The 9,516-nt window shown below is 43.6% G+C and overlaps 1 pseudogene; it reads right to left on the bottom strand.

The window, feature by feature from the left end:
- Positions 1-4,593: 4,593 nt before the first annotated feature.
- LOC129041467 (phosphorylase b kinase gamma catalytic chain, skeletal muscle/heart isoform-like) lies at positions 4,594-5,816 on the bottom strand (annotated as a pseudogene).
- Between the last annotated feature and the right edge of the window lie 3,700 nt (positions 5,817-9,516).

The raw sequence follows: 9,516 nt of genomic DNA, 5'->3' as shown, positions 1-9,516 counted from the left end.
TTATGCTGTGCTATGAATCTGCGTGGTGTGGGGAACACATTCAAAATTCAGAGTTTTCATGTCTCCCTCAGCAGGTACTTTCTGCTGGGCTCCCTCTTGTCTCTGACAACCCGGGATGAATGGAGAGTTCATACACACACACACACACGTGTATAATACATATATACATATTTATTACTACATATATACATATTTATAACTACACATATACATATATATGTGTTTTTCACGTCTGTATCTGTCTGCTTGTCTATCCATCTCTGTATCCATCTACTTCTATTTATCCCTATCCATCTATCTATTCGTTTCTCTCCATCTATACATATCTATTTATCATGTATCCATCTATTGATCTATATCTATGTATCTCTCCCTATCCATCTATCCATATATCTATCCATCCTTTTTCTCTCTCCATCTATACACATCTATATTTATCATCTATGTATCCATCTATTCCTCTGTATCTATGTATCTATCATCTATCTATCCATCTATCTATTCCTATTCATCTGTTTCTTTCTCCATCTATACATTATCTATCTATCTATCTATCTATCTATCTATCTTCTACTTATCTATTTGTCTCTCTATGCCTATCCATCTGTTTCTCTCTCCATCTATACATACATATCTATCTATCTATCTATCTAGCATCTATCTATTTCTATATCTATCGATCAATCTATCTATCTATCTCATTTATTCTTCATGGCATGGCTTTGTGTCTTTTATCTTTAATTGATTCCAACAACACTCTGGGGAATGAATGAACACACGTTAAATAAATAAGAGAACGTCCCAGGATGCTACTGTCTGATTTTCTTCCAGGCCTATTGGCTGGTTGGGCCCATGCATGTAATCTCAAGGTTGGATATCTTGGCTGCTATGACACATTCCATTTGAGGAATAATTTAGAAGTGTGGGCGCAAGATAAAAATGTCAGCCTGGACCCTGATTAACGGGTGTTTCTAATTAAGCCATGATATACAGCGCTCACAGCCAAATACAGTGTGGCTCCGGTGATAACTCACCAAATAGTGTGTTGTCTTCATTATCTCATTCCCTAACATGTCCCTGATGAGTTTATAAATCCCTGTGGAATCGTGGCCTCGATCTCTTTAATGAGGCCTTTAAAAACTGGGGCAAAATTATAGCAGCAGATAAGGTTGGCTCCGCTGTAGACCTACTTCATAAAGGTTTCTCCTCCCCCTAGTGAAATAAACACCATTTGCTAGACCAAGGAGTTTAATTCCATGTGAATTGGTCAGGGCATGTGATTGAGTAATTCTTCAAGCAGCAAAAGAATATTAAAAGTAGTTTCTGTCTTCCCTGACCTAGTGAGTAACTAGGTAACTAGAAATGGAAATATTCCTTTGCTCTAGTAAAGAGAAGGGTAGAGGCCAATGGCTCACGCCTGTAATCTCAGCACTTTGGGAGGCCGAGGCAGGTGGGTCACCTGAGGTGAGGTTCAAGACCAGCCTGGCCAACATGGTGAAACCCTGTCTCTACTAAAAATACAAAAATTAGCTGGGCAAGGTGGCAGGTGCCTGTAATCCCAGCTACTCAGGAGGCTGAGGCAGGAGAATCACTTGAACCCAGGAGGCGGAGGTTGCAGTGAGCCAAGATGACACCGTGCACTCCAGCCTGGATGACAGAGTGAGACTCCATCTACAAAAAAAAAATTGTACTTTTTCAGTACTTTACAGGGTGGGGATTCACCCTGTTACCTAGGAAGGTCTCACACTCCTAAACTGCAGTGGTGTGATCGTGGCTCACTGCAGCCTTTCCAGTAATTTTTCTGCATTTAAAAAAAACAGTTGAGGGCTGGCACAGTAACTCACACCTGTTAACCCAGTACTTTGGTAGGCCAAGATGGGAGGATTGCTTGAGGTCAGGAGGTCGAGACCAGCCTAGTCAACATAACAAAACCCCATCTCTATTTAAAAAAAAAAAGAAAAAAAAGAGGCTGGGTGCAGTGGCTCATGCCTGTAATCCCAGCACTTTGGGAGGCCTAGGCAGGTGGATCATCTGAGGCCTAGGCAGGTGGACCATCAGCCTGGGTGACAGAGCGAGACTTCATTTCAAAAAAAAAAAAACAAGGCTGGGTGCGGTGTCTCACACCTGTAATCCATATGGTAGCAAACTTTAAAAAAAAAAAAATAAATCTTTGTTCCCATTTCAGATTGAGGTCAGGAGTTGGAGAGCAGCCTGACAAACACGGTGAAACCCCGTCTCTACTAAAAATACAACAACAGCAAAAATTAGCTGGGCTTGGTGGCATGTGCCTGTAGTCCTAGCTACTTGCCAGGCTGAGGCAGGAGAATCACTTGAACCCAGGAGGCAGAGGTTGCAGTGAGCCAAGATCGCACCACTGCACTCCAGCCTGGGATACAGAGAAAGACTCCATCAAAAAAAAAAGAAAGAAGAAAGAAAGAAAGAGAGAGGGAGGGAGGGAGGGAAAGAGAGAGAGAGAGAAAGACAGACAGAGAGAGAGAAAGAAAAAGAAAGAAAGAAAACTTAACAGTTGAGGTTAAATGAAGCAAATTTTTATTTTTTTCACTTAGTATATCATTACTATCTTCTCTTATAATTAGAAATTTATAAAGTTTTTAAAAATGCCTACACAATATTCCTTTAGGTAAATCAACATAACTTACCAATTAATTTTTTATTGTTGAATATTTCAGTTTCTTGAAACTTTTCCATATAATGGCCCAGGCATGGTGGCTTTACAGGTGGGATTATGCCTGTAATCCCAGCACTTTGGGAGGCCGAGGCAGCTGGATCATGAGGTCAGGAGATTGAGACCATCCTGGCTAACACGGTGAAACCCCATCTTTACCAAAAATACAAAAAATTAGCCAGGCGTGGTGACTGACGAGCGCCTGTAGTCCCAGCTACTCGGGAGGCTGAAGCAGGAGAATGGCGTGAACTAGGGAGGCTGAGCTTGCAGTGAGCTGAGACTGCACCACTGCATTCCAGCCTGGGTACAGAGTGAGACTCTGTTTCAAAAAAAATCCATATAGTAGTGAACTTTTAAAAAAATAAATAAATATTTTTTCCCATTTCAGATTGTTTTCTTGCACTGGGATCAAGCTGAAAGTATTAACAATCAAAATACTTAGAATTTTGTTGATGAATTAATGCTAATTATTTCTCAATCTTTACCACTTTTGGGCATGAGCCACCACGCCCGGCTAAAAATCCATTTTAAAAGCCCAATTTTTCACTTCTATTTGCTTCAGTGTTTTTCATCTGTTAAATGGAGTTAATAACAATAACACCTATTACATCTACCTCTGATGATTGTTTTTAGATATGTAATGAATGGCTGGATGCAGTGGCTCACACCTGTAATTCCAACAATTTGGGAGGCTGAGGTGGGAGGATCACTTGAGCGCAGGAGTAAGACCATCCTGGGCAACACAGACTGCATCTCTACTAAAAATTTAAAAAAAAAAATTAGCCCTTCATGGTAGCACACGCTTGTAGTCCCAGCCAGGAGGGAGGCTGAGGCAGGAGGATCACTTATATGTTCACTTTCCTAGCTAGTTGCTGTGAAGGAGAATGCTTTCTTCACGGCCTCATCTGTCATTTCGTGTCCCTCTGAAGAAAACTAGTTTCCACTGTGTAGCAGGCAGGCATGTAACTATCTAAAGCACAGTTCAGTCCTAAAAGGGTCTGGGAGAACAAATTATGTACTAGGTGAAGCAGTGCATTGTGGAAATCACAAAGCAAACAGTACTCCAGATAGACAAATATCAGAAGTTTCCCTTCCATTTTTTTTTCTTTTCTTTTTTTTTTTTTTTTTTTTTTTGAGACAGGGTCTTGCTCTGTTGCCCAGGCTAGAGTGCAGTGGTGATCACAGCTCACTGCAGCCTTGAGCTCCTGGGCTCAAGCAATTCTCCCACCTCAGCCTCCTGAGTAGCTGGGACTACAGGTATGCACCACCATGCCTGGCTAGTTTTTTGAATTTCTGTAGTGATGGGATCTCACTACGTTGCCCAGGCTGGTCTCGAACTCCTGGCCTCAAGCAATTGTCCCACCTCGACCTCCCAAAGTGCTGAGATTACAGGTGTGAGCCACCTCACCTGGGCCCCCTTCTCCATATGCCTCCAGAAACATGTCCCTGGAGAGTAGCCTGCTCCCACACTGTCACTGGATGTCATGGGGTCAAAAAAAATCTCCTGCAATTGTGTATCTCAGACATTTCTGTGTCTTTCATCTTCACCCTGGGACCCTAAAGGCAGAGGGCCCGAGTGTCAGTAACTCTGGGCCTCCCCTAAAGAAAAACGGAGATGGCGGCTCATCTAGGAAGTGGAGGAGCAGGGGGTTCCTGGTTCTCAGGCCACGTGTGATCTCTGCCAACCCAGGGCCTGCCCCAGCCTGCAGGTATTGCTGTGTGGTAGGAACACCTGCTTCCCTTGTGCACAGCCTTCGAGAGGGGATCGTGGCCTCAGCTCCAGGGGTTCCTGGCCAGGGCCAAGCGCTCCTTCTGCAGAGGCCTGCATGCATCTTACCCCTTTGACTTGTATTTCCATGGCTTCACCTCCCCACCTGCCCCCCAGCCCTTCCTGACTGGCCAGCCCCTCAGTAGTCCTCCTCGGCCAGGGAGAGCAGCACGGCCTTGGGTGTGTTCTTGAAAAGGGCTGCCCAGTTCTGCTGCTGCCCCTTCTTCACCCAGGGGCCATAGATTCGGAAAGCGTAGGCATCAATGAGCCGGCACAGAGGCTGGAGGGTGTAGGGGTGGGTCTCGGATGACGATCTCCCGGGTTACCGGGTTCACCCGGCGGTACTGGTAGTAGATCCGCACTGAAGCCAGCACAGTCAGAGCGATCACGTGCAGGGCCAGGCGGAGAAACTGGGCTGCAGCCCCCGCCCTGCTAGACCCTGCCCCTCCAGCACAGGACTCTCTGGGCTCCTTTGCCACGAAGCCTTGGGTGGCTTCTGCGGGGCCCTCCTAGTGTCCCCCACTTCCCACTTGGCCAGCATCCGCAGGGATGGAGCCAGTGGGCTGACACCTGCCATCTCTGAAGCCATCACAGGGCGGCTGGGAGGGGAGGGGTGGGTACTCTGGAAATTCACGGGGTGTAAGGACTCCTGGGAGAAGAGAAGGCTTAGAGGTTTGCACTTGGGGAGCTGGCGACAACTGCCGCAGGGCCTGGGTCAGGAGGCTTCGTACCTTGAACTTCCCCTGGAGGCTGAAGTGCCGCACTTCCTCCACCACGTACTGCTGGAAGAAGGGGTGTGCCAAGGCCTCTTCTGCTGTGCAGCAGCTCTGGGGTTGCACCAACAGGAATCGGGAGGCCTGGAAGGGGAGGAGAGGGTACCTGAGAACGTTAAGGCAGGTCCCCTCCAGCACGTCAGGAGAGGCGGGGCCTCCCTGGGCAAGGGAGCCTGGCATTGCGGCCGAGCCCAGGAGCCAGTCGGCCTCGCCTCTCACCAGGTCCTTCACGGTGTCTGAGTAATCATCCTACTGGGGTGAGCCAAACTGGTAGTTGCCACTCATGATCATCCTCAGCATCAGCATCTGCTTCCGGTGCCAGAAGGGTGGGGAGCCAGCCAGCAGCACGTACATGATGACGCCAGTGCTCCACCTGGACGTGAGAGGGCCCAGGGCCACTTACCCAGTGCCAGGGGCACCGACCCAGCCCTGCCTGCTTCCTCCCTCGCCCAGCCCAGACGGGTGATCCTCCTCCCGGCGCACTCACATGTCCCCTCCTTCTGTAGCCCGGATGGTCCTCATTCATGGAGCACTCCATGATCTCAGGGCCAGGTAACGGGGTTCTGCAGACCTCTGCAGGAACAGTCATCATCAGGACAGGTCAGCAGGGCACTCAGAAGAGGAAGTCCAGGCCAGGCGCAGTGGCTCATGTCTATAATCCCAGCACTTTGGGAGGCCGAGGCAGGCAGATCACCTGAGGCCAGGAGTTAGAGACCAGCCTGGCCAACATGGCAAAACCCCATATCTACTAAAAATACAGAAATTAGCTGGGTGTGGTGGCACATGCCTGTAGTCCCAGCTACTCAGGAGGCTGAGGTAGGAGAATCACTGGAACCTGGGAGGCAGAGGTTGCAGTGAGCAGAGGTTGCAGTCAGCCAAGATCGCCCCACCACACTCCAGCCTGGGTGACAGACTGAGACTCTGTCTCAAAAAACAAAACAAAACAAAACAAAAAGTGGAGTCAGCCGAAATACATTTTCAAGTGTAAATATTTTTTTTTGTTAAAAGTTGATGAGATCCTTCTTAATAATATATGCCTCATATTAATGGCAGGTGTTTTTAATATAGTTGCTTCTGATCTCCTGAGCACACCCAGCGTCAGTGACTGCCCTGAAACAGCATACCAAATGTGTGTTTGTGTTTGCCAGTATTCTTCCGGTGAAAGGGTCCAAAACTTTTGCTAGATTTTCAAGGAGTCTATAATTCCCACTGTCCCCTAACACCACAAAAATCTTTTTTAGGCTCTAGAAAAGAAATAATCTAAAAATGATTTTTAATTGCTAAACTTAAGTAACTGAATATGTGTATTTAAGCAACTTAATATTATTCAACAATATAACTGTGATTGTAAATACGTTAAATTAGAAATAAGAGAGAATTAAATATCTATTCCTACTTACATAACTCATCTATAAAATGTTTATTTTACTTTATCCTTGGGAAGGAGCAAGTAATTTTGCCACCTAAATTATTATTTAAATAACTCTAGGGGGAAAATAAGAGACTGCAGAGAAAACATGCAATGATGTTTCAAAATCTTCTTTTAGGCCAGGCACAGTGGCTCACACCTGTAATCCCAGCACTTTGGGAGGCCAAGGCAGGCAGATCACAAGATCAGGAGTTCGAAACCAGCCTGGCCAACATAGTGAAACCCTGTCTCTACTAAAAATACAAAAATTAGCTGGGCGTGGTGGTGCATGCCTGTAATCCCAGCTACTTGGTAGGCTGAGGCAGGAGAATTGCTTGAACCCAGGAGGCAGAGGTTGCAGTGAGCCAATATCGTGTCACTGAACTCCAGCCTGGGTGACAGAGCAGGACTCCATCTCAAAGAAAAAGAAAAAATCTTCTTTTAAATTCAAAATTTAAATATTAAAAATCCCTGTATAGTAAAACTGCTATGTCTTTGGAAAAACAATCCCCTGCCTTACATGCCTTCAACTGTATCATATCTAAAGGAACAAAATTTAGTGATTTAGCACATTTAAAGTAAAGCATGCTAAAAGCTTCAATTAAAGGCAAATGCGTAGCTTTCACAATTAAATTACTAAGGTATGTGCCCTAAATAAAAAAAAATTACAGTAAAATTTGCTAAAGCTAATTTATTTCCCAAATTACTGTCGTAATTACACTAAATCACTATGAAAATAAATATGCTGTGCGATTGTCTTGTGAAAGTCTGTTCAAAGTTCTAAACCTGCTAAATGTGTGTACTTTCTAAAAGAAATCTGCAATATTTAACAGCTAAGATACTGTAAGTTTTTTAGCCTTGTGAAAATAATCTGACCAAATATACTCAAATACTGTGAAAAAATGTTCATTCATGCATATTTAAAATGAATTTTTTGAAGTCTCTCGCCAGTAAAAATATCTTTCAAATTTTGAATTTTTAAACTAACACTTCACTTCTAATCATCTTTATTAATTTTTAAAAAATCAAAACAAACAATTGTGCTTACAGTATAGAAAATGTAAGGAGATCACTTTTTGTCTTCATATTTACTATTTTTTTCCAAGTAAAACCTTTTATTAAATGGCTGGAAAAACCATTTAAGTTATATCATTGCCTGTCTGCTTTTTAATAGGAAACTCTTACCCACACACATATAGTAGTAAAGCTTACAAACCTACCAGCAAAATTAAAAACCCAGACAAAGTAATGGAAAAAGCCTAGTAAAACAAGAAAAACAAAATGGTTACAACATAACCTGAATATGAAACTGAATCCCCAAAGATTTAGCTCCTTCTAGGGTTGTCTTTCTAAGGTTAAAGTTCTTGCAAGCCACACCCCTTCATGTGACCAATAAAATCAGAGCCGCCACAGAAGGATGGCCTAGTCAGGTTCTACGTTGCTGCATTACACGTGACCCACATTTGGAGTGTAATAAAAGACAATCATGTTTCATTTAAATTATGTGTGATGGTCTTTCCTAAAGAACACATTAAACAAGTAGATTTACATATTTTTGCTCCAGTGGTTAGCAGGTCACTATGTGCAAAATTTTCCAAAGGAATTTCACTTAAATAATTTCAAAGATCGGCGGGGCGCAGTGGCTCATGCCTGTAATCCCGGCACTTTGGGAGGCCGAGGCAGGTGGATCACGAGGTCAGGAGATCGAGACCATCCTGGCTAACACAGTGAAACCCCATCTCTACTAAAAATACAAAAAAGTAGCTGGGCGTGGTGGTGGGCACCTGTAGTCCCAGCTGCTCGGGAGGCTGAGGCAGGAGAATGGCATGAACCTGGGAGGCGGAGGTTGCAGTGAGCCAAGATCGCGCCACTGCACTCCAACCTGGGTGACAGAGCAAGACTCAGTCTCAAAAAAAAAAAAAATTCAAAGATCAATAAAAATTTCCAAAAATTTTGAGTAATAATGGCTGCCAACATCTTGTTCTGCCAAGTAAGAGTATCAAAACCAAACATAAACAAAACTCCAACTACTATCATCATACTTTCATGAAAGGACACTTGAATAAAGAGTAAAAGATACAACTGAGTAAGTTTAATTTTTTAAAACAACCTGAAATTTTCAGAAAATTGTCTTTATTTCTATTTAGATCAATGAAAACTCTTGTCATGTATCAAGAATTCTGAGGATCTACCTTTGAAATTTGTATTTTTAGTCATTTACTTATAAAGTTTTCCCAAGATGACTGATGGAGAAGGCTAAAAAGAACAGAAAAATAAATTAACATAAAGGAAAGAGAGACTAGGGTTTGCCCCAACTTGGAGCAAGGTGTCTATTGTCATAATTGGTACCAACGATAGACATCAGTTCTGAAAAAGAGTCACCAATCAAATGTGACTTTAAGTAAAGGGTACAAGGAAGATCAAGGAAAAAGGAGGCAGATACAACTTCAAGAAGGATGTCTAGCAAAAAAAAAAAAAAAAAAGAGATGGCCCTTCTCTTACTGGGGATCACTTCCTTTAAGAGATCAGCAATCTGGATATGACCAACTCTTCTCCCCTTTCCTTTACAAACCCTGGCTGAATTTTCTTTGATTTCAGAGGTCACCATTTCTGTGGCTTCCAACCACCCAGTAACCTTCATACAGGGCTGCAAGATATATTCTCTAAGGATACAAGAAGCACTTAGATAGCTCCGTACTTTCTTTGTCAGAAACAGGTAATTACTGGATAGCTGCTAAGAACAGCATCCACTTCTCCAGATCTGACCTTGAGACGAATTATAGCTGACTGGACAAGTTCAGCTAGTCTTCAGATTTAAACCACACAATCTAATTCTTCAGATTTAAACCACACAATCTAATTCTTGTTTTAAGTCCCTCTA

Source organism: Pongo pygmaeus, chromosome 6 (assembly GCF_028885625.2).
Source record: "Pongo pygmaeus isolate AG05252 chromosome 6, NHGRI_mPonPyg2-v2.0_pri, whole genome shotgun sequence".
Taxonomy (NCBI): Eukaryota; Metazoa; Chordata; class Mammalia; order Primates; family Hominidae; genus Pongo; species Pongo pygmaeus.
The sequence above is the reverse complement of the archived record's forward strand: the minus strand, read 5'-3'. Positions and strand labels throughout refer to the sequence as shown.